Source organism: Oreochromis niloticus, linkage group LG9 (genome assembly GCF_001858045.2).
Source record: "Oreochromis niloticus isolate F11D_XX linkage group LG9, O_niloticus_UMD_NMBU, whole genome shotgun sequence".
Classification (NCBI taxonomy): domain Eukaryota; kingdom Metazoa; phylum Chordata; class Actinopteri; order Cichliformes; family Cichlidae; genus Oreochromis; species Oreochromis niloticus.
In genome coordinates, this window is record NC_031974.2 from 16,821,196 (window position 1) to 16,843,669 (window position 22,474).

General features: G+C 37.8%; 1 long non-coding RNA gene across 9 annotated transcripts in view; it reads left to right on the forward strand.

Annotated features, from left to right (window-relative positions):
* Positions 1-22,474, forward strand: part of LOC102081372 (uncharacterized) — a 42,757-nt gene that overhangs the window by 2,078 nt on the left and 18,205 nt on the right. For 3 of the 9 annotated variants that reach the window (XR_003221649.1, XR_003221648.1, XR_003221651.1), the window contains exons 1-6: positions 2,393-2,988; positions 3,623-3,694; positions 5,496-5,554; positions 6,240-6,308; positions 18,364-18,436; positions 18,536-18,711. This is a non-coding gene — a long non-coding RNA (uncharacterized LOC102081372). Of the gene's footprint in view, positions 1-2,392; positions 2,989-3,622; positions 3,695-5,495; positions 5,555-6,239; positions 6,309-6,390; positions 6,501-18,363; positions 18,437-18,535; positions 18,712-20,417; positions 22,473-22,474 lie in introns of those variants that run through there. The other 6 variants (XR_001225272.3, XR_003221650.1, XR_002063314.2 and 3 more) reach the window with 6 other exon arrangements.

Genomic DNA, 22,474 nt, shown 5'->3' on the forward strand with positions numbered 1-22,474 from the left:
TATAAACCCAACTAGCTAAAGTGACATTAACTGTATTACTATAAACATGGAACAAACGAGAGAAGCCCATTAACCACATTCAACAATCATTTCCATTCGACCTGCTTCTAGATGTATTTTCACGTGTAGGTGGTGAAAAAGAACTTTATCTTAGCAACACATTGATAACACTACTCAAATACAAAGTCTATCATCCTGCTCTCTTCTCTCTAACAGCAACTTCACAATTTCTATTTAGCTAACAATTAGCTAAATTAATAAAAAAAAAAAATATATATATTGATATTCATCTTCCAGCATGTCCTGACTGTGAATATTTTTAACATTAGCTAAGTAAATATATTGAAGACATCGCTTATATCCCCCCCCTTTTTAACATTTAGGGTTTGGGGTTTGGACATTTCTGCTGTTTGGCTGTTGACATGAATGAGAAAGGATGGGGAGGGGTAGTTTGAATGCTCTTCTTCCACATGGTCCTAGTGCATGCAGTGTCTCCCTGGCTGTTAAATGTTACATTTGTTTATAGACTCTAAATAGTAGAGGGGTCCAATACCGCGGTTTCCCCTTTGTACTTATACCCCACCGTCTGCCACTTTTTTAATAACAACCCTGCTGCAATTAAATTCAACTGTACAAAAATCAGTCAGGGTCCATAGATGGTCATTGTTTCTGGAATTTCTCCAGTGGGGGTCTCTGATCTGCTTTGCAGTCAAATTTTATGTTTTGATATCTGGAGGTGGCATCTGAATGTGCAGAACTTCTCTCACTCACATGAGTCGTAGCTTTGCTTTCCCCTGCAGGCAGGTATCATGACTCATCAGATCTGTTGTTTCCTGCAAAGCTGTCAAAGTTAAAAAACAAAAAACAAAAAAAAACAAGTGCTTGGTTTTCAGTTTTAATGTAACAGAGTACAGCTGTCATGTAAATGCTTGTCCTTTTCAAATGGTCACTTTGGCTGAAATTCAAAATCTGGCCTTTGATTTTTCTTCCCTGTAAGGTCACAGCCTGCTTATCTCAACGCTATTTTTTTCCCTCTTTTGTGCTTAAGTCTGGGAGTCAAAGTTTCGTCTGAGTCTGGCCGTTAGACTACAGCAGAATTCTAACCCCCAAATTCCTCTTGGGCTGACAAACGTCAACAAAGACCCCGAGAGACACCAAAGAGAGGTGAGCAGTGAACTGAAGCCTCATTGTATTGGCTCATTATGGGGTCCCGCAGTGAGGAAGAAGCTATTTTGTAGCACCACAAGGTCAATATCTGAAAGCCAGGGCGATGGAGGGGATCAGCCGTGAGATTTTTAATTTGAGAAAGTGTAAAGGGACTTTGCTAGTGAAATATAGTCGGTGAATTCTAATAGACTGCAGCTACTGACAGACAAAATGCGGACTTTGCCTTTTTTTTTCTTTTAAAGTAATATGAAAAGCTGTGTATCCAAAGCATTGCGAATTTGCAGACACACCCAATACTGTGCTGAAATTTATCAAGCCCATATTTATAATAATTTATAATAGTTTACAAGTTGGAACCAAAATTGTATCTGGCAAGACCCATTACCGGTGCTTTTATAGCCCATAACATGCTTTCTTACATTATAAAGGTCTGATGTTTCAGCCTCCCAACCTCTGCAGGTGCAATCCATATCAATACATATATTCCACACCTCATTACATGTTCACTCACAACATCTGTTTTCAAAGCTGTATAAGATAGATTCTATGCTCCATGGATCTACTTTCCCAGGAATTTTGATTTTACTTCCAAATAGATTTGAAAAGGGGACCTGTCACACTCTATTATGCTGACCTCAATGATTCTGTGCTCTGTCCAAATCCAGCGGTTTTCCATAACAATGCAAATTACAGGGTGCAAAGCCGAAGGAGACAAGACTTGTTATTCTCCACCCAAAGGACAGAGGTTCTTTACAACAAACTCGCCTGTATGCCTTGTGTAGACTTTGACAGAATATAAATGCCAACTTGGAAGTTGTTTTGTGCCAGACAATGAGTTTTAGATGTCAGTTCATAAGGATCAGCAGCTGTCTGGAGAAAGTGATGCTAAGGCTATGGGATGGGGTGGGGTGGGCTGTAATGGTCTGTAGGAATATTTTTGTGAATGAATGAAACTTTGAAAGAAAGAAAAAAATTGGCCGAGACCTTCTGATGCTGATTTGGAAGTTCACATTGGTTCAGTTTTCTCAATGAGGGGAAAGTCCTTGGCAACATGGAAACTATTAGGTTAATGTATTCAACACTTTTTTTTTTTTTTTTTTTATCATTGTGCATAAAATCAATAACTCTAGCATTATGCAGACTGTATCTATCAAAGCTCTCTGGCCTTTATATGTATTTAAACATCTATCTATCCATCTTGAGGAACATGCTACATTTTTAAAAAAGGGTATGAATGAATATAACTGTCTTAACCCTAAAAAGTTAACGGTTTATTCTATATGCTTTTTCTTGAATACACAACACCATGCATCTGTGCCTTTTTCCCAGCGTGGATAGGCTGCAGTCAGTGACCCACATCTCAGCGCAATGAACTGCTTAACTCAGACTGTTGTTTTATTCAGTGCACTGTCAACAGACGGCTGAGGAGGAGGAGGGGCGGGGCTTACGCTTATGGCCCATTATTATTGGACACTAGATTCGACTCGTCTTGCTCATTGGCCGCTCGCGCTGTCGCTCTCGATCTGTTATCGCCGCTTCCCGCGCCATTCGGCGTGCACGCGCATGCAGGACCAGGCACGTAACCGTTTGGAGACTGTCTGGAGTCTGTCTGAAATAGATAAAATTGAAAATGGACTTTTAGATATCTGTGTTCATTTACAAGGAAGCCGCCTGTTGGAAAATGGGATCTTTGCTCTCCTCCTCGAGCGCCTTCGCCCACCAGTCGCCACGCTCTGGCAAAAATATAGATTTTTTTTCTAGATAAACGTTGTGAAAGTTTTTTCTTCTGCAGTCTATCAGGAGACAGCTCTTTATGCACAGGTAGGTAAGGCAAGCGTCAGAGTGAGAGTTGCCCAGTGTACTGCAGCATTACACAGCTGGTTTTTATTTTATTTTTTATTTTATTTATTTTTTTAATTCATTTTTAACCTGTTTATTTGTGAATGTTAGCTATGTGTTTTTGACTAAAAAAAAAGAAAAGAAAAAGAAAACAGTTAAATTGCAAACCTTAAAATCTAAGGCAGCTTGTTTTACCTAGCAGACTGTAAAAAAATAATAAAATAACGCGTATTGTGATATTTTTATTTACTTGTATTAATTCGACTAGCAGTAGCTTCTTTTGTTGTGGGGGCTTCACCTCATTCACTACTTCAGGAAGACGCGCAGGTGATGCACCTTTGCTGACGTGAGGTTGTTGATTAACCCCATGCGCGCTTTAGCTACCTGTTAGTCAGCAGACACCTGAAGGCAAATGCTGCCTTCGGTGGACTCTTCTATTCTCAGTTTAACCCTTTCAGCTACACTGACAAAAAAAATGACTACATTTTTGATTACAATGCATTTCTTTTGCACATTTAAGGAATCTAAACTCGTATATGTGACTACAGGGTAATGGAAAATAAACACTGTATGAAATATATTTTTTTCTTTTCTTATCTTTGCTTGTGCTCTGCAGGGAATCACCCTTCAGCCCTGGAGTTCAAGAGGAGTGCACCATCCAGGAGGCAGCCTACAAGAGCACAGAAAGGTTGGTTGCTGTGCACATTGTAGGCTAAGATAGAGATTTTTGAACTGACTTATAGTGTGGGCTGATGTTATGCAGGATGTTGTTAGCTTTGTAAATTAACTGAAAAATTTCCTCAAAACATGATATTAATATTTGAATTCTAAAAGTTTTCAGAATTTGTCCTGAACTTCCCCCTTTTGTAGCTTCAAAGTATAATAAAACACTTTCTGTGGATAAAAAAATACATCTAGAATACTATACTATATTCAAAATGCACATATATTTTAATAAATGTAATAAATCTGGCTACAGCATTGCACCAAATTGAAATCCCTACATGTGCTTTTACACATCTTTTGTAGCCCAGCCTGGATGAATTTGGTTTGAACACTGAAAGATGTCTTTGTCAAACAGTTTCCTATCCTAAAACATGAGGCTTTACAGAAAACAGAGAAATATTGGTAAGGCTTTAACAACACGATCAAAGTAATCTGTGCGCCACTGTGGCTGTGTACCTGATGTGCTGCTGCCACAGACTCGTCTAGACACTTTTCCTCCTTCACTGCAGTTGTCTGCAGACAGTGCGGTCATATGACTTGGGGAGAATTCCTCCCTCCTTTCAGTGTCTGCTCTTTTAGGGCAAGATGGCTGCGAAAGTATTGTTGCAACCCATGACGTATATATGAATCAACGTAAAGGAAGAAAACCGTGGCAAAAATGGTCACACGTCTTATTAAAATGACACCAACATAGAAGGGGTAGTGAATATCAGCTCTTTTCACTGATTTTTTTCAAACCTACATTTATTGTAATCGTCAGCTCAGTTATTTTTTTTGGTCGATTACTGATTGTTACTAGTGACCATCCTCGGATCAGTGCAACCCAGTAAATGGGAAGTTGCAGTGGTTTTGTGCAGTTCTTGACTATCTGAGAGCTTTCCTCCCCACTTCTTTCTCTTCTGCTGCATGCCGGTCTTTTATAGGGACGCTTGGTAGCCATTTTGTCTGATTCATCACTGCCAAAGGCTTGCAGGGTATTCCAAAATTTGTCGTGCAACTACTCAGCATTTCTGAGCATTTGGCCCAGCACCTTCAGAAGGCTGTGGTCTCAACAGAAATACGCAGTACAAAATGCAGTCATGTTCCAGTGTTGTTGAAAATAAAATTTGAGAGTGTGTACGTTTATATTTTTGTGTTCATAAAAATCCAGCGAGTCTTAGACAAATAGTGGCACTAAAAAGTAACCTAACGTAGGAGAAAGCATTACTTGGAATAATAATGTGATCTGTAAGATTATAGTTTAGGTTTTATGATTTTGTAATTTTTTATTTTAAAGCTTTTGTTGCTTTAGACTTGAATAAGTCCTGTATCAACAGCCAGTGTGTTCATACCACAGGTAGTGCTGTAAAGTGGGATGCATGATAACAGAAGGAAAAAAAGTGTACAATGTCTTTGGGAGATGCATTGCTTCACCTGAAGTGGATATTGATTTATAACAGTGTTATTACGCTTTTAAAAAATTATAGCAGCTGTAGTAATGTTTTACAGAATCCCCTATTTCTGTGAGGGAGGCAGGCAGTATTAACTTTGACTTGTAAAAGTGCTTCAAGCTTTCCTCTGACATTACGAGTTATTTCCACTGCTTAAGTCTGTTTTTATCTGTTTGCCATATCAGTGACCAGCCTGGACAGATCTCTTCATTAACACCTACTTAGTGCATACTCTTCTGATGTCTGACAGCTTCTTTAGTCTCATCCTTTTCAGGTGTTTTTGTGAGCTTGTTGATCATGTAGCCACATATAAAACATGCAGTATTTTTGCAGGCCTGTCCCTAACCTGAACCAGAGTCTGACAAAAAATGATTGGAAATGCAATTAGAAAGGTAAGAAATGCGCGCAAAGCAGAATTTCTGAGTCTTATATTTCTTTTTGATACCTTTCTTTTTTTTAAAAAATATGTGATTTCCGTACAGTAGCACGATAGCACAGAATAGCGAGCCATTTGGGGGGTGTATGCTACACAGAATAATACGTTACTGATTCATTTTCAGATTTTTTTTCGTTCTTTTCTTCAGTAATGCAGTTTTAGTAAAATGTACTACTTATTATTTGTAATCTTGACCACAATATTAATTAAATGAGTATTTATTTAATCACTACTGCCTCCAATCAAACTGTGAGTTAAAACGATGCATCGCTTAAAGCTAACTTCAAATAAAATCATTCCTAAATTATGTATCTGTAATTGTGTCAGTTACCATAAAGTGAATAACGATTGCAGCTTAAGTGTTTTGTGGAGCAAGCCGCACAATTACCATTTGTTTTTAAACTGTTTCAGCCACACTTACCGTCTAGCCAATATGGCATTTATGTGTGGTGACTTTTTAGCCGCAGACTTAGTTAAAATAGTTTGAAGAAAGCTGTGATAAACAAAGAAAAAACAAAGTGTTTAATTTAATCCTTGTCATTTCAGTTTTCTGCTGTGTTCTGTGTGGTGCAAAAGAACGTGAGTGTTGACTAAGACACACAGTTGTCCTGTAATGCTTTTTTTTTCTTTCATTTTCACAGGAGAGCCTTGGTTTCTTGAAGCCTGTCATACCTTCATATGTTTGACCCTGAAGTGTACCCGCCCAAATGGTAAGATCTGTGTTGACCTGTTCATTAAAGCACATTTGGGCACGTTTAAAGTTGAGAAAAGCAATTCAAGGAATGCTTTAAGGTGCTGCAGTGAGTGAATGCGATTGCCTGAGGGAAATATCAGTCCGCTGCACACCAGCATTTCCAGAGCTTGAGCTCCTGCCTGCAATGCCAGTTCTGCATGATATGATGGTGAGAATTGGCTAATCAAATCCACTGCTGTCATTCACTATTTTTTTATTTTATTTTTTTTACCAACACACATTTTTGATCTCTTCATAATATAATCATAGATATGGATCTTATAAGTTTTACTTGAGGCTTAGACCGGAAAATGCTGATGCAAGAGGCGCACTGAATCTTCATCCTGTTTTTCTATTGGATGATTGTCTCCACCCACAAGTGCAGTCACGAGGTCTAGCATCATGATGATGTCTGGAAAAAACAGGCTTTTCGTGGGTTATTTCTGTGCACATACAAACTAAAATCTGAGCCTGTTTCAAAGCATTGCTCTGCACAGCAGCATCACCTGCCATTGTCTCCTGTAAATGGTGGGATGTTTAACTCACCAGGCTTTTGCTACGTAATGACGCAGTTTCCTTTGACAATGGTGTGGCTTTTTTTTTTTTCTTTTTAAATCGAGGCCTTCTCTGTATTTAAGATGTCTCCTGGCAGTCTGCCAAAACATGGATCCATTTCCCTTTTCTCCTCTAACAGCTGCACAGCTGTGACCCTCAGCCGGTCTTAGCCATCCATATCGCAAAGCCATCAACGTCCATCTTAGGTTTAGGCACTGGCAAAAGAGAAGAACTGTAATGTAGCCCGTAGAAAAGGAAATCTGAACTCTCGGCATAAATCCTAACAGAAAACGGCACAACTTTTGTGATCTAAAACTTTCCAGCCAAAGAGATTTATCGGTATATGTGAAACATACTTGTAGCGTAGTAGTAGTATTTTAGTTTGTCTTTTAAAGTTTTAATTTTTGTTCAGTGCAACGTGTTTTTTCTTATTGCCGTAATGCTTTCTTTTTTCATTTTCAAATGTTTACACTGACTTTTAAATGTTTTTGATGCCACGTTTAAGATGATTTACTGAAAATGCTCATCACCTCAGATTTAAATAAAAAGTATTAATTAAACGCCAGCGTAATATATTCTAATAACGTGCTATTAAAAGTTTAACATGGAATACATGCTTTAAAATATAACGTGCGATACACATATTTTGTTATTTGTTATTTATTGAAGTCTATCAGACTTAAATGACGATCACTAAGTCACGCAATGTAAATGATTATTCGAGAGAAGATTCTGAAGCAATAACTGTTTGTTTGATTTTTGATTTATATTTTATTTGCTCTGTAAATTGTCGAAAAGTTATAGGCATTCAGCGATAATAAAAACGCGCATTAAAATAATACATTTACACGATTAATAAAATGGTTTTTTTTCCCCAGCGTGTTGTGCATCTTAAACCTTTTATAGTTTTTGTAATAAAATTTTAGCAGCATTAACGGTTTGATAGCAAATTTATTTCTGATTTGTACGATTATTACGCAAATATTCGTATATATTGAAGTTATTTTTAATCGTTTATTTAAAAACAGTTTGTTTTTATTTTATTGAGCAGAGTGTATAAATCTCTAAAATGTATTGAGTGTAATAAAATATTGTTCGTATATTATAGAATAGCATAGAAAAGTTATGCTTATTGACGCTAAATTATATTAGAGCGATATAGTGCTGTATTTTTGAGTGTGTTAGATTTCAGTCAGGCTCTTATAAGTGATGCATCTTTTTAATGAAGTTGTATGAGCTAATGACTGCACTGGAAAGTAAAGTCCACCCATTGCAACGTTTATTTTAAATGTACTGTATAAAAGGATGTAGAACTGCTAGTTTGTCTTACGAAACTATTTAGTTAACCTTTACCCACCCACTGAATACTTGTTTTCCTCCACTTATGTAAAGCCACACTGTATTCTGATGCCATGTAACACAACAGTGGCTGTCAGTAACATTAAGCTGGGTCTGTGCTTTGTTGCCATTAAAATAGAGAGAGGAGAAGGGACTTTGGATTTATGCATGTGTTTAGGTGTTATGAGGCCAGGAGGCAGGTCAGAATTACCAAACCTATAGACTAATGTCATATCTGTTAGATTTTGTTAAAAAATAATTAAATGAATTAAAAAAAAAAAAAATGTATGAACCACGCTAAACCATATTAAGTTCAGCTTATGCATGCAGGTGGTTTAGATAGTTTCCACTTGAAATTATGATTACTAAAACTAAATTATTTCAGCTGAAATTCTGATTGCGTCGAACACTTATTAATATTTATTATTAGTTCATTTGACTGCAGATGCTTTTGTTAATAAACCTAAATTGTTTTCACCGTTTTGATCCAATGTTACTCTTCAAAATGTTTCTTTAAGTGTTTCCATTAAATCTTAATAACAGAATAATAAAAAGCTGTTTATCAGGTGAATTTTTCTGTCGTTTTGAGCCAAAATAACATTTTTGAGGTATTGAATTGATCTTAAGTCAACAGTAGGATCTTGGCTTAGAGATAACAGACCTTTTTTTTTTTTAATTAAAATCACTAAAGAATCACAGTCGGCTCACACTCACTGAGGTTGTGAATGTAATCTGCAGCCACAACATCATATCACATGAATATTAGTTCTTCATTAGCAGAAGGCTGCCTGCCTGAAATTCTACACTGACTTTAATGTAAATGTCACGGTTATTTCTGAGAGTTGTGAAGGTAAGTAAATAACCTCTTTTTGTTGACTGGATTGTGTTTGCTTGCATTTGTTACAACTAGCTGTGATCCAGCCAGTCTTAAGATGTGCACACGCAGCATGTCTGTTCCCACTCAGCTGCGTTGCATTGACAGCTTCAGCAGTACTTCCTGGTTTCATTTGACTGCAAAACCACCACTGACTTTTAAATGGAGTGTGCTCATCTACAACCCCCTCATAAACGATACAAACAAGGTCATAGGGCCTGGTGATCACTGTTTGACTGCACTGCAAAGCTGTGTGCTTGCTTATAGTGAGCAACAGCCTCAACAAGTACCTACCTTCTGGGAGGAAACTTTTGGGTTGAGGTGAACTTCTGCTTGTGTACCTCTTTCTCTGAGATGTCAAGACATAGGATTTTACAGTGGACTAAGGCTTTGAAAATGATCTTAGTTATACAGTTTGTTTGTGTCAAAAGACATGTATGCTTTTACAGTAGTGTTTAACATATCGCACAATGCTTTTTGGAGATTTTATTGTTCGTAACAGTATTCGGCTTTCTAATGAAGGTTTGAACATGCAGTAAATGGTGTCCTTGTATACCAGTGCAGTAGTCACTATATAGAGCTTGACTTGTATCATTATTAAAGGACAGATTTTTGTAATTCTTATATTACAACATTCTTATTGTGACGAGTTATTAGATATTGTTTTGTTTTGTGCATATTTTAATCAAGACATCTTCTAAAATTGATAGCTGCTTGGTTGATCAACTACTATCACCATGAGTGAGTATAAACATCTGGTAAGATGATAATATGGTAGTTCGAGAGCCTTCCTTGCCTCTGTGTAATATATTACACGTCGCCATCGTCTACAAATTTTGGTTATTTTAACAAAAGACATACTTGGGATAAAGTGTAACTTGTTGCATTAACTTTATATTCACAAAAATGATACTGCAAACTCAAACATGTTATATCTAAGATAACGAATGGCTTAAATTTAGGTGTAAGAATAAATCTGCAAAATACTTTTATAGTGAAAAGTCAGAAACGTCATTTGTGGACTAGCCAGTAGTTTGGTGCAAATAGTATGTAGAGCAGATCGTTGTGTATGTTACTGCTTTATATTTTTGTCATTTGTTTCATATCTTACAAAAACTGCTTCGTTAACATACGAAAGCATAAAATTTCACCACTGCGGTGGCTTTGGTAAAAGTTTCCCTCAAAGCTGGATTTCTGAGACTTGAGGGTGCACTTGCATTTTTCCCTAATTGGGGCTTATTTTAACACACCTGGAATACCTGCTTTCATTCTGCCATTTGACCTTTTGTGAATTAAGACAGCAAGACAGAGTTAGAGCTCATCAACCCTGCGGTACATCATACTGAGGGAAGGCTGCACCATGACTAATTAGTAAATCTCACTTCTCTCTAAGGTGAAAAACTGATTTCCTTTGCAGAGTGTGGGGGTTGATGAGTAAATACCCACCTGCACTAAGTTGCAGTAACCTAATAAGTCTCCCTGGACTTTGAAAGTGAATATTTCATATTTCACTTATCTCCAACAGCTTTTCTGCATGTCTCATATCCGACTCCCAAACCTTAAAAGATGGGTAAGACTGCACCCACAGACTGCAGGATCTCTCTGTCACACAATGGCGTGGAAAGGTCAGGCCTAATGAAGTCGGGGGTTTGACCCCTAGTATTCAGTGACTTTGCATGGGCTCCCATCCCACTGCTGCAACCATGCCGGTTAATCCCTTTTTGATCCTAATTGATAGGCATTAACATGATCCTTATCCAGGAGCTGTGTTTTGTCTTCCACAGCCCTTCTCTCTGGGTGTCAGTGACACAAAGTGTGAAAGCGTTAAACCAAATGTGAAATTGATATTTTTCATGTTTGTGTGCTTAAACTCAGGCTGGGTTTTATGAACACTCATGCAGAAGTCCTCAGTGTTCAATGTTTTGCCCTTTGAGACTCTTAACAGGACTTAGCATATAACCTCTGGAATCCGACTGTGATGTGAATGGTACCAGCCCATTTCCAGTTTGTTTTCCTTTGAGTCCTTTTATCTTCATTGCTAGGTGATTGCTTCCTTTAACTATTTACTAATTACCCTCTTTAAAATGTTTGCACAGTCTTTAAGTCAGGGTACATGTCACTTTTCTGAAAGCACAGACGCTGCAAGACTTCAGAAATGCAGGCGGCATCAGTTCTTCAGGGTTTCTTTTGACTTTGATTTTATTAGTCTAGTATTATATAAGATTCGTTTTTAAATTCCAGCTGTCAATTTCCAACTCTTAAAATATTTAACTTTAAATGTTAGAACTCTCGCTACACACAAATTATTTACATTACTTATTGTAGTTCGACTTTATTCACTATAGTAATCAGAAGTCATCGCACACATTTGTAAATTAGAACGCCTTCACTAAACGCTTGATGTACATATTTTCCAAAGGTGTGTCCTTTTAATTTCCTTGCATCTACAAACTAGTGGCACATAAATCTGTTGTGTTACATACATGTTGTTTCACAAGCGACATTAAAGGGGTATTTTATTTGTATTTGTTTGTAAAACTACCGAGTAAAGCGAATAGCAAAGTTTTCTTTGGGCTCAACAATATTCGAGTTTTCTGCAAAGGTTTTGCTTATGTTAATGTTTAGTGTATGAGAATTTTCTTTCAAGTACATTGAATCCTTGTGCTGTCATAAAAACACTGATTTAAAAAGTTACGTTCTGACTGCTGTGCGCTTTGAATTAGTCACCTTTATATTAGATTTACATGTAGATGTTTTACATTTAATGTATTGGTGAACATTTTCCCACACCTCCAACGTCACAATTGTTCCCCTAAAAACTGCATTATGCTTTTAATCTATGGTCTTTTATGTGAAAAACTTATTGTAGGAACCTTTTTCTCCCTCTATGCTTTGCATGAACTTTACTTAAATGCGCTTTAAAAAAAATTGTAGAGACATTTCATACTTAAAAAAAAATCCACCAAAAAACAATAATCTTCTTTTAAATGTTCTATTTCTTTCCTAATATTAAGATTTAGTTCCTTCTTTAAGCTTGGTAAACCTCATCTGTCTGCAAAACCAAAAAAAGGCTTGAGGTTTTTTGGACAACCATATGTTAAATATTTATTTATTTTGAACACTACACTCAAATCTGCACAATTAAGAAGCATGTCTCGCCATTTCGCTACTGTGCTCAGCAGTGTGCATCAACCCACTTTAGCTGTAAAATGCCAGGTGTCATGTTGGTTCTTGTTGGTTTCACACAGCGACTCAAGTCCCTCCCTGGAATGCATTTCTCATGTCTCCATAGGATTGAGTGCTATTTCCAGCTTGTTTGTTGCAGTCAATAATGAGTACTCTGTAAGGCCTGATGACATAATTTTAGGGATTGCTAAAGGAAAAAACTCATTATGGAGCTAAGACGGTACAGATTGGGACGACGCACATGTACTCCACATGACTGGCACCACCTGCCCTCTATATGTTACACTCGCTTCTCTTATCCCACTGAGCTAGTGTCTGCCAGTTATGTGCAACCCCCAGCAGACACCCATGCAGTGACTCAGTGGTGGGTTGGGCTTTACTGTGTTGCTGTTATTTAGATTTGCTTTAGCCATAGGTAAATAAGTTTGTAGATGATTTGGTGGATTGAAAGGTCAGTCAGCGACAGCAACAGGAAGTGTACTCGCCTTAGTTAGAAAGATTAGAGAGTCAGTGCACTGTAGAGAGTTTTTCTCATGTTTGTAGTCTAAAGAAGCTTTGTTTTCTTGCATTTTGTCTGACATATTTCTTTCTAAGATGGTAGACATTTTCAGCAAGTGTGTGACTATTTGCTGTGCAGTTTGTTTAGTTCTGGTTGTAGCTATTTTCTTTCTACTTATTTTTTTTCTCCTAGTTGGAAAAATAATGGGGAGGTAGTTCATGTACAACAAAATGAACAGTACAGTAACCAGCTCTAACATTTATGGCAGTGTTGCACTGGTTCAGGACATGCAAATATATTTAATAATTATCTGTAACTGTCATGCTGTGTGGATGGTAATTGGCTAACAGCCATATCGTACATTTAATGTAAATTTTAAAGTTTTCTTGATTGAGAGGTATTTACGGTATAGCAATAATTGGCATCCTGGAGCATGCAAACCTTAAAAAAAAAGCTGACAGATTCCACATTTTGACTGTAGCTGTCCTGTAATTTGATATTCTTGTCTATAACTCGCTTTATTAATAATTGCAAAGCAAAAAAGTACTTCTTGAGAAAACAAAGAACAAAGAAAACCAACCACGAATTTGTGCATGAGCATTTGTGTTATAGAGGTTTGACTTTCAGCTTGAAGAAAGCGACATCATTACACTTTTACAGCATTGGCAATTGACTGACTGAGCCATATTTATACATGTCAAATTCTGGTCTAAATGCACATCAATGCAGTCTGTCTTTAGCATTTTAGAGCAGTTATACCTGTATGTATTAGAGTGACATGTCTGAAGTTTAAAACTTTGGAGTGTTTATTAAAAATAAAACAAACTCTTATTTTGATCTCTTATTTTTACTCTGGAGCTTTACACATCACAGCGCCTCACCACCTTCGTTTATTCTCTTCATATTGTTTCGATATGAACAGCTTTTTCTAGAAATGACACAGATGAAAATATCATCTTGCAGGATGTTGCTGCATCACAGCAGGGATAAGAGGAGCTTGTTGTCATGTGTGGAGTTGGTCTTTTAAGACATTGAAGTCGACGGTAATTTCCACTCCTCTCTGGATTTAGCTGTCAGAATTCCTACCAGCAGACTTCCATTTGCATTCAGTTCATTTTTATGAATTAGCTGATGTATTTATAGCCTCTGACCATTTTCGACAGCTTAGATGTGGATCACTTAGTGTGCAACCATATTTTTTAATTATTTGGTTGTGTTCGCGCACATTTTACTTATTTGTATGATGTTTAAAACATAAAACTAGAGTGGGATTTAGGTTGAGTTCCTAAAAGAAAACAAGAAGAGTGAAGCATGTGAAGAAAAGATGAAAAAGGTTGGAAAATAATCTTTGTATAAAACTTGCACTATGTAAGACCCGCCATATATTTGCAGAATGTCTCTAAAATTAAAAGAAAACTGAAAAGAAACTTTATTTAAAACTTTTCTTCAGGTTCATTGGATATTAAACCATCATTTTCTCCCGGCATTAGCGTTATTTCATATTTCCTACATCCCTTTTATTCATATTTAAACTTTTGGTGACTTAAACCTTGAATAAAAGCATTCAATTAAAACACAATGCTAAGCTCTCGTTCTGTGAAGAGTTTAAAGAGGCAGCAATGCTAAATAATCAAAGTGCGGATTGATGGGCAGTATTTGATTGGAGAGCCTTTTAGCAGCTTTGGGCCGAAACAAGTTATCTAATGTAATGACTAATGTTTGAAGTTGGGTTTCATGCTGTGCTTTTTCCACATTGCAGTTGCATTTTTTCTTTTTTTTTAAATGAAATCAGTTTTCATAACATAGCTGTTAGTCCCATGTGGGGAGACTGCTCAATCTAACTTTACTTCTCAATGCTGCACATTGTCCTTTCTCCTGACAGAAGCATTCAAGATCAAGGGCAGCATCACCTTTGCCACTAATGAGGTTGTTTATTCCCCCAAATTTCCTTGTGGACTTAAACTGAGAGGAAAAACGGGCCATGCATAGTAGAGCACATAATTAGCATTAGCAAAACAGAGCTCCAAAAGTCCCATTTTATAGTGACAGCATGTTTCTTACCTAAATTGCCTGTATGTTTACACTTCAGACAAAAGAATTTAATTATAATAGGTCATAATCATTGGGAAAAAAATTGTTTGAGAACTTCCCGTTGCTTTATTTTAGAGTCAAAATTTTTAGGACTTTAATTAGAGAAATTAATTTCATGTCAGATTTTCCAAAATTTACAAAAATTTCTCAGTAATAAACAATGTTTTTTCAAAGGTGACTATCCATATAAGATATTACTGTGCTCTTTACTCAGACTCTGTAATAAATGACACTATAACAATGTGTTAACTGCTAGTCAGCAGCATTTCTCTTCTCTTTCAAGGCAACTTGAGCTGCAAATAGGCCAAATCATTGTTGACATCAGCTGCATCAATGTTTTTTCTTTTGCTTTGTTTGAATCGTGGGCATTCAAAAGTCATGATATGCAAAATAGAAATGCATCTGCTGAAGAGGACTAAGTACTGAAAGCGAACTACTAGGGATACGACAGACAGAGTACACAGTGTCTGAGGTTGCAAATCAATTAGCAATCAACCTAATGTGTTGAAAATCCTTTTGAATTCCCAATACATTGGCTTTTTTCGTGCAGTGGTGCCTGACATACTCTGTGTATATTGTATTATCAACTCAGAACTGTCATATATTTTAATGTTTTTAATCTAATTTCCATTACGAATGAGTTTAACCTGATCAAGAGCCTTTGGCGTTGTATATTTTCCAGTAATAGTGATGATGATATATGTGTGGCACTTTTCTCTAGCTGGTGCACAGGCAGAATACCATTTCCAGGCCTCTACTCAGAGCCCATGTACACTGCTTTATTTGCTGATGTAGATTGGGTTCCAATCTCTGCGTAAATGTGAGGCTTTACTGTATGTTTGCTTATCTGTCCAGCCATCCCATCTATTCAAACAGCTTTCCTTTTATTTAAAGCTGTGTGCTGGCTGGGCTTTTTTTCCCTAGGACTTTTTCTGTTATTTTGGGACCAGATGGCGAGGGGCACGGAAGCGCCTCTTTTGTCTGGGTGCTCCTTTTGAAAAGAGGTTGTCGTTCCCTAATGTAATCAGCAGCACCGGAAGGGTCCATTTTGGGCCGTGAAAGAAGACAATTGGGTCTGGACACCTCTAGCTTACAGAAATGTAGAGTTCATCTCTCGACCCTGCCCCCTTTGACCAAGGCCCTGGCATGGAGGACGCTGATCTTTGATCAGTGGAGGGTGGAGGTGCTGATCCGACCTCATGAGGGCCAAAGGGCACCCCCCTCCAGCCCCCTTGCCCTGTTTACCCTGTACTTGGCTACTGCTGACACCTCCTTCCGGAAGAAGCCAGGGGGTGGTGGGTTGGGTTGGGCATGGTGCGGGGGTGTACCATGACCTGTCTAGACACAGTTGTTGTTTGTTGCCCTGGTGTTGCCAAGGGGGACACAATGAACTTTGACCTCAACTGTAGTTGGTTAGGAGCTACTTTGGTCATCCAAGGAAGACATTTTTTTTTTTCTTTTTAATTTCAGGGTTGGAGGTGGGGAAATGAGGCGGGGTATGGATGTGACCTACATAATGCGCAATCTGCTTTCAGAAACCACAGGCATGAATTTGTTGGCAAAACTGGTTTTATTTATTTATTTATTTGCTAGTTATATTGTATGATAATTTCAGTTGGGTTACAAATGACTTGTATTGTGATTTTGCTGTTTACTGGATGCACTTTTGGATGTTTTCTTCATCATACACAGTAAGTAATCTTAAAATTTCTTTTTCAAATCTGATATTCAGTCAGTAAATTTGAGGTAAAACCAATAAAAATATTAATATATTTATTAAACTCATACTTACAAAAACTGACTACTAACATAAGTAGCATCAGTCTTTAGGCCCTTTATTTATTTTAATTTATTGGAAAGCACTTTGGTTTTAAATGTGGTTTATAAATTCAATTTAGTTACTTGCTTACTTTTAACAAATGCTGAGTAGCACTTGTCTGTCCGAGCAGCTTTAATGCCTTCTTGTTGAGCGAGAGACAGATTTTCTGTGTGGTTAGACATTGTTACGCTCTCGTATGTTGCTCGACCTTTTTCACATTTTTAATTTTATATTTCAGTTGCTCAAATTAATATCCAGCACAGTGTTTCTCTTTATCTCTGCTTACTCAGAGCTTATGCATAGATAATTTCTTGGAAAAGATTTAAACGTAATCTGGAAAAACCAAAGAAGACAAACATTGAAAAGTAGTAATGAAGAGTTTGAATTTTAAAAACGCAAATCAGATCTTGTCTAGAATTTTTATGCCAATATGCACGAATATTTAGATTTTTTTTCTTTAGTTTTTTTTTTAAAAAAAGGAACATTTTCATAGGGTTAGAAGAACATAATTAGCACCATTATTCCTTAATGGGAATGTTTCGCCACAGACACAGTGAAATGTTTCTTTTATTATTTACCACATGTCGCTCTTTATCCTATGCCTACAGTCGCTGATTTTGGCCTGAACCACAACATAGCCTAATGTGTGAACTGGCTTTGATGTTCAGGCTGTTTCTCAGGAGTGGGTGTAGCGATTCCACCATCATGGCCGCCACTTCCAACCCCGCCCTCTCGCCTGCCACTCAGGAACAGTTAAAATGGCAGCACGCAGCAAAATGAGTGAGAGGGAGAAGGAGGGAAACGCCCACTACTGTGAGCTAAGGCACAGTCGACTGAGCTGTAGCTCGCCTCGTATGCCAGCTCAAAGCAAGATCATTATTTTTTGGTGTTTTCAGTCGTCTGAGTACAATGTGAATCCGAAAATGTCTAGACGGGAATACGCTGCTGAAATCACTGAATAGTTAGCAAATTTTGTCACAGATTCATCCGCCATCTGTATTTTACTGTTTTGAGCAACAATTTGTGAGATATTTTACTCAAAACAATCATATATTCTTCTTTATGAGCTGATTTCAAAACTTGCAATAGGGCTAATATGATTAGCGAACCCTTCGTATGCAATATTTTATTAGGCGTTACACTTACTACACTGTAATTGAACATGAACATGCTCTTTGGCGTGCTGCCATTCTTCATGTTATTGGTTACAGGTTTATACAACTGCTTATGGGCTCTGTGTGATTAACACAGGATGTTCTGCTCTGTACTATCTGAAGATGTTAAAAAACAAAAACAAAAAACCCCTAAAATATTCACATTTTACTCGTAATATGTATTAGTTTGTATTGCACGCATTGGCCACTGCATCATTTGTATTCTGAAGTGATACAGTACAGTATTTCAGCGACCATATTCATTTTTAATGTTGACAGAACAAAGTAGTGCGATCAGTGATTATTGAAACCCTTTGCTCTTAAACAGCTCTGTGCATGTGCTTATTATGTCATCTAACTAATACCAATTAAAGGCTGTACGCTACACCAACCCAGTGCTGTTTCAATGAGCTTGAGACCCTTTTAAAATGGCTCACAGAGCATAGATGGGTATAACCAATCTCAGTAAACTGGCTGAAATTAAGTATTATACCCAATCATTTTAAACCTTTGCAGGACTGGCAGCTTCTTCTTAACAGCTCTATTGCAAGGCACTCTACATCCAAACTGCAGTGTGGAAAATTTAAAGGTAAATGTCCAAATTTTTATTTTTAGCTCTTCCTACTTTCACTGAATGACAGTTTATTATGATCCTCTTGGTGTGAATGTGTTTATTTCCTTTCCACAGTGCAGGGAGCTAGCTGGTGTACTAGGAGGAAGATGTCATGCTAAGGATGGGTTTTGGTGATGATGTTGCTACTGTTGATGCAGCATCGAGCTCTCACTTTGTGCCTCTGTCAGCTATGATCCGTAACCACAAAGTGAGTGACAGGCCAGTCCCCGGGGAAAGCAAGGGGGCCTGAGGTGAGTCAGATGTATCCTTGACCCTGTCTGGCTGTGTGTCAGCGAGCAACACAAACTCTGTAAAAAAAAGAAAGAAAAAAAAAAAAAGGCCAAAACTGGCATGACTGTACATTGTACATCTTTATTTAGTATGTAGAGGAAGAATGTAGGAGAAATACAACCAACCTGAGTTTTTCTGTTAAGTGGATCAGTATTTTTTGTTGTTGCTAGACTCCATCAGATCATTTTGAAATTATAATGAAGCGCACATTACAAATTGATACCTTTGATACCTTTGTGTGCATTTCTGTTCCACCAGAGTGCTGATGTTTTAATCTTGGCTTTGTGATGTTGTTATAGACCTGCCTTAGACAAACTCAGCACAAATTTTGTACACACTGTTTACTCCAGCGCATTACATATGGCTTAAATAACACATTCATGCAAGGAAACATAAATCTGTTCATTACTGAGGGTAAATTTTACTCAGGTTTGAAGTTGCAAAGTGGCATATTCACTCAAATTAGCATTTTGATTTTTTTTCACTTAAAATAACTGAGGCTGATGATTGAGAAAATCTTTATTAATATAGCTGTTGTATAGGATATGTGGTCAAATGGCAGAAAAATGTTCCACTGTTAATCAGCTGCAGCAATAGGTGTTGCAATACTTAAAGATGTTGTAACGTTTGTACACGATGCACTCAAAATGAGGGGTCTGGAAAATGTTATCCACATCTCAGGATTTCTTATTAGAGCAAATACCTGATCAGTTTGAGAAGGTGTCTAATTGAGAAGAAATTTTTGAATTTATTGAATTGCGATAAAATATCGGTTTTATTTGTGGCCTTTTTTTGTTATATTCATATACTGACAAATTTTAAAATATATGGATTTTAGACTTTTGGTCAGATAAAACTGTTAATCTGAAGATAATCTTTAAGCATTTTTGGGGGGATTCTGTGTATCTAATGTCTGAACAATAAATGATCGAATGCAAAATTTAAAGAATATAATGATGATTGGTGAAAATAATTTTTGTAGTTGCTGCTTTTAAGTGTAAATGCACATTCAGAAACTGATATCTGTAGACGGTCCAAAAAAAAACATTGCGTTTTGTTCCATGCAAGATATTTGCTTCCACTCGCCAAAAAAGATGACCCATAAGACGTATTAGGAAATTATTTTTAAAGGTGGTGTCTTTTCAAGTTCTTAAGTGCTTTTTGTAATATGTTGTAGCAGCAATCAAAGACAAGAGTTTATCCAAAGCCGTAGTCACTGTTACACCAGATGCATTCTGCAAAAGACACAATTCAACTTAAGGTGCAACTGCAAGAAATGATGTATTTATGTTAAATTAAATGTAAGATGACTATGACCGTAATATTAAATAACTTTTTATTGATAAACATTTCCTTTTCTGTAATTGCTTCTCTTATTTTTGTTTCTACATTTCTTTTACCGTCTTTTTTAAAATCTATGACACATCCATGAATCCACCAGTATAGAGAACAAGCTGTGCAACTCATGCTGCGTTAAAAACAACTTTGTGAAATTTGAACGCAGCATAAAATTCAGTCTCGCTGAGCAGAAAACATTACTTTAGGAAACAAATATGGTAGCTACATGGGAAAAGGTGCATTGATGTTTTTTCTTTTTCCTGAATTTCTTCAAGTGAACAAAAAGAATCTTTGCTTAAAAGTCTTGCATCTTCTTTTTTTTTTCAAGGGTCACTCAAACACGGTGTGTGAAATGAGAGTTGCCTGGGTGTGACTTCTCCAGAAAGCATCCGCTTGCTATTGTCTGCCTAGTCAACTTCTGCAGGCCCCAGCACCCTGACTTCCATACATGAGAGATCAAGGGTTACCAAGGTGCTTTTGAGAAAGAAGGGCTCAGTGTGAGAGGGGACAAACCAGTCCACAAAATACTCATTTCCTTTGCATGTTAGGTGCCCTAGTGGGGATTCAGCCGGGGTCACTGACACAGTTTTTCTTTTTTCCATCGTTGTTCTTAATGAAAACTGTTGCTTGCCTTTTCACTGCCTTTTGACTGCTATCTGCTGCCCTGTACAGTATGTGGCTCGATAATACGGTGAGTTTGTCCAAAAGAAAGTTTGTTCAGACTCTGACTGTTTATCCGGTGCCAGACAGAGGCACCTCATGTAGAAAAGGTAAAAGTAGTTCTGTCCACCTCTCATTCTTGCCAAAAAAGTTCAGCCACTGAGCCACGGCATTAACTTGTATTCTAACAAGATTAAAATATATTCGTCCTGGGGATTAGCATAGTTAGGTGTCCTTTTGCCTCTTTTTTTTCCTGCACTGGTGCGGTGACAGTGGGCTTTGATCTGTGTTGCGAGGCAAGAGTCCTGGCTTGGACCTAGCCATTCGAGTGCCAAGTGTGAAATTGGCCTGATGTCATCCCCATTCTTCACCTTTTACATCTTTCACCACTTTAATTATGTTTCCGCCACAAAGCCCAGGCACCTCTGAGCAGATTCCACTCTGGCCGTAGGAAGCATTTAGAAACTGTGGGTAAATGACACAGTAGGGGAGGGGGAGGATGGTGGGAGAGGTCATAGCAGGATGGGGCCCTTTTGTGTGTAGAGGTAGACATTGATACTTTCCTGATGTATCCTACACCCACTTCCATTTTTTACAACATGAGAACTCTCTGAAATTGTCAGCAGTACTGAATAAAACTGCTTTTATCCCAGGCATTTTTAACAGTTTCTGCACAGATTTTTATCTCTGTGTTACCTCCCCAGCTTTACACGGTCATATATGGTATTTCGGCAGCAATGCAAGACTTTTCTGAACCGTGAGGAGCCTCAAAAAAGGACCGCTCGTGGTCATTTGACCACCTGAATCTCTACTTCCCAATACGAGACACATTATTCTCAGATAAAACCTTTTGTTCCAGGAAAGAAGTGCCCATGCAGCCTAACAGCTTTAGCTTTTGTTCATGCGCTGGTGTCCCTATCTGAACTTCAGGGGAGCTTCTCTGCCTGTGAATATTTTGATGAAGCTTCCTATTGATGCGCTGAATGAAGGATCAAAACAACAGGGCTGCGTGCGCATGTGAGGAGGAACAGAAGTGAATGGAGTATTTGGATGTGTGTGTGTGCCATGCAAGAATAAAATAAACCAAGTGATACTGAGATATGTGTGTATGTTGTGTGCATTGTGTGTGTGTGTGTGTGAGTGTGTGTATGAGACAGAGTATGAGTTGGCGAGTGAGAAAGCTGTGTGTGGAGAATGGGTTACTGAGGGGCGGGAGGGGGAAACCAGCCACCTGCAGCCATGACAGGCTTTGACCTTCATTGCTCTCTCTCTCACTCTCTCTCTCCCCCTCTTGCACTCACCCCTCCCTCCCCTCCCCTCTCTCGCTCTCTCCCTTCGACTCCCATTTCTTCCTTGTGATAGAAGCACAGGCTCTTTTCAGAAGCAACGAGGAAGACTGACCGTCTCGAAGACAGTGCTGGGTGCAGCCCTATTTGCTCTAATGCTGGTCACTGGCCGTTAGACATGGCGTTCAAAGACTAGTGGTGCAAGTATGGAAATGCAGATAAGGCATTGTTGAGGAAACATGCCTGGGAATTGTTCAAGGCTTTCCCTTGCATAATGTTTGAAGCTTTTGCAAATGTTTTAATCTCAAAACCCATGATTCTGATTTTCAGCGACGATTCTGAACATAAACGAGGGTGTGTTTGCATGGAAAGGACTGCTGTGCTGTGCAAATGAATAATGTCTGTAATTTTCTTTAAAAAGAGCAAATGCTGTGTTTTA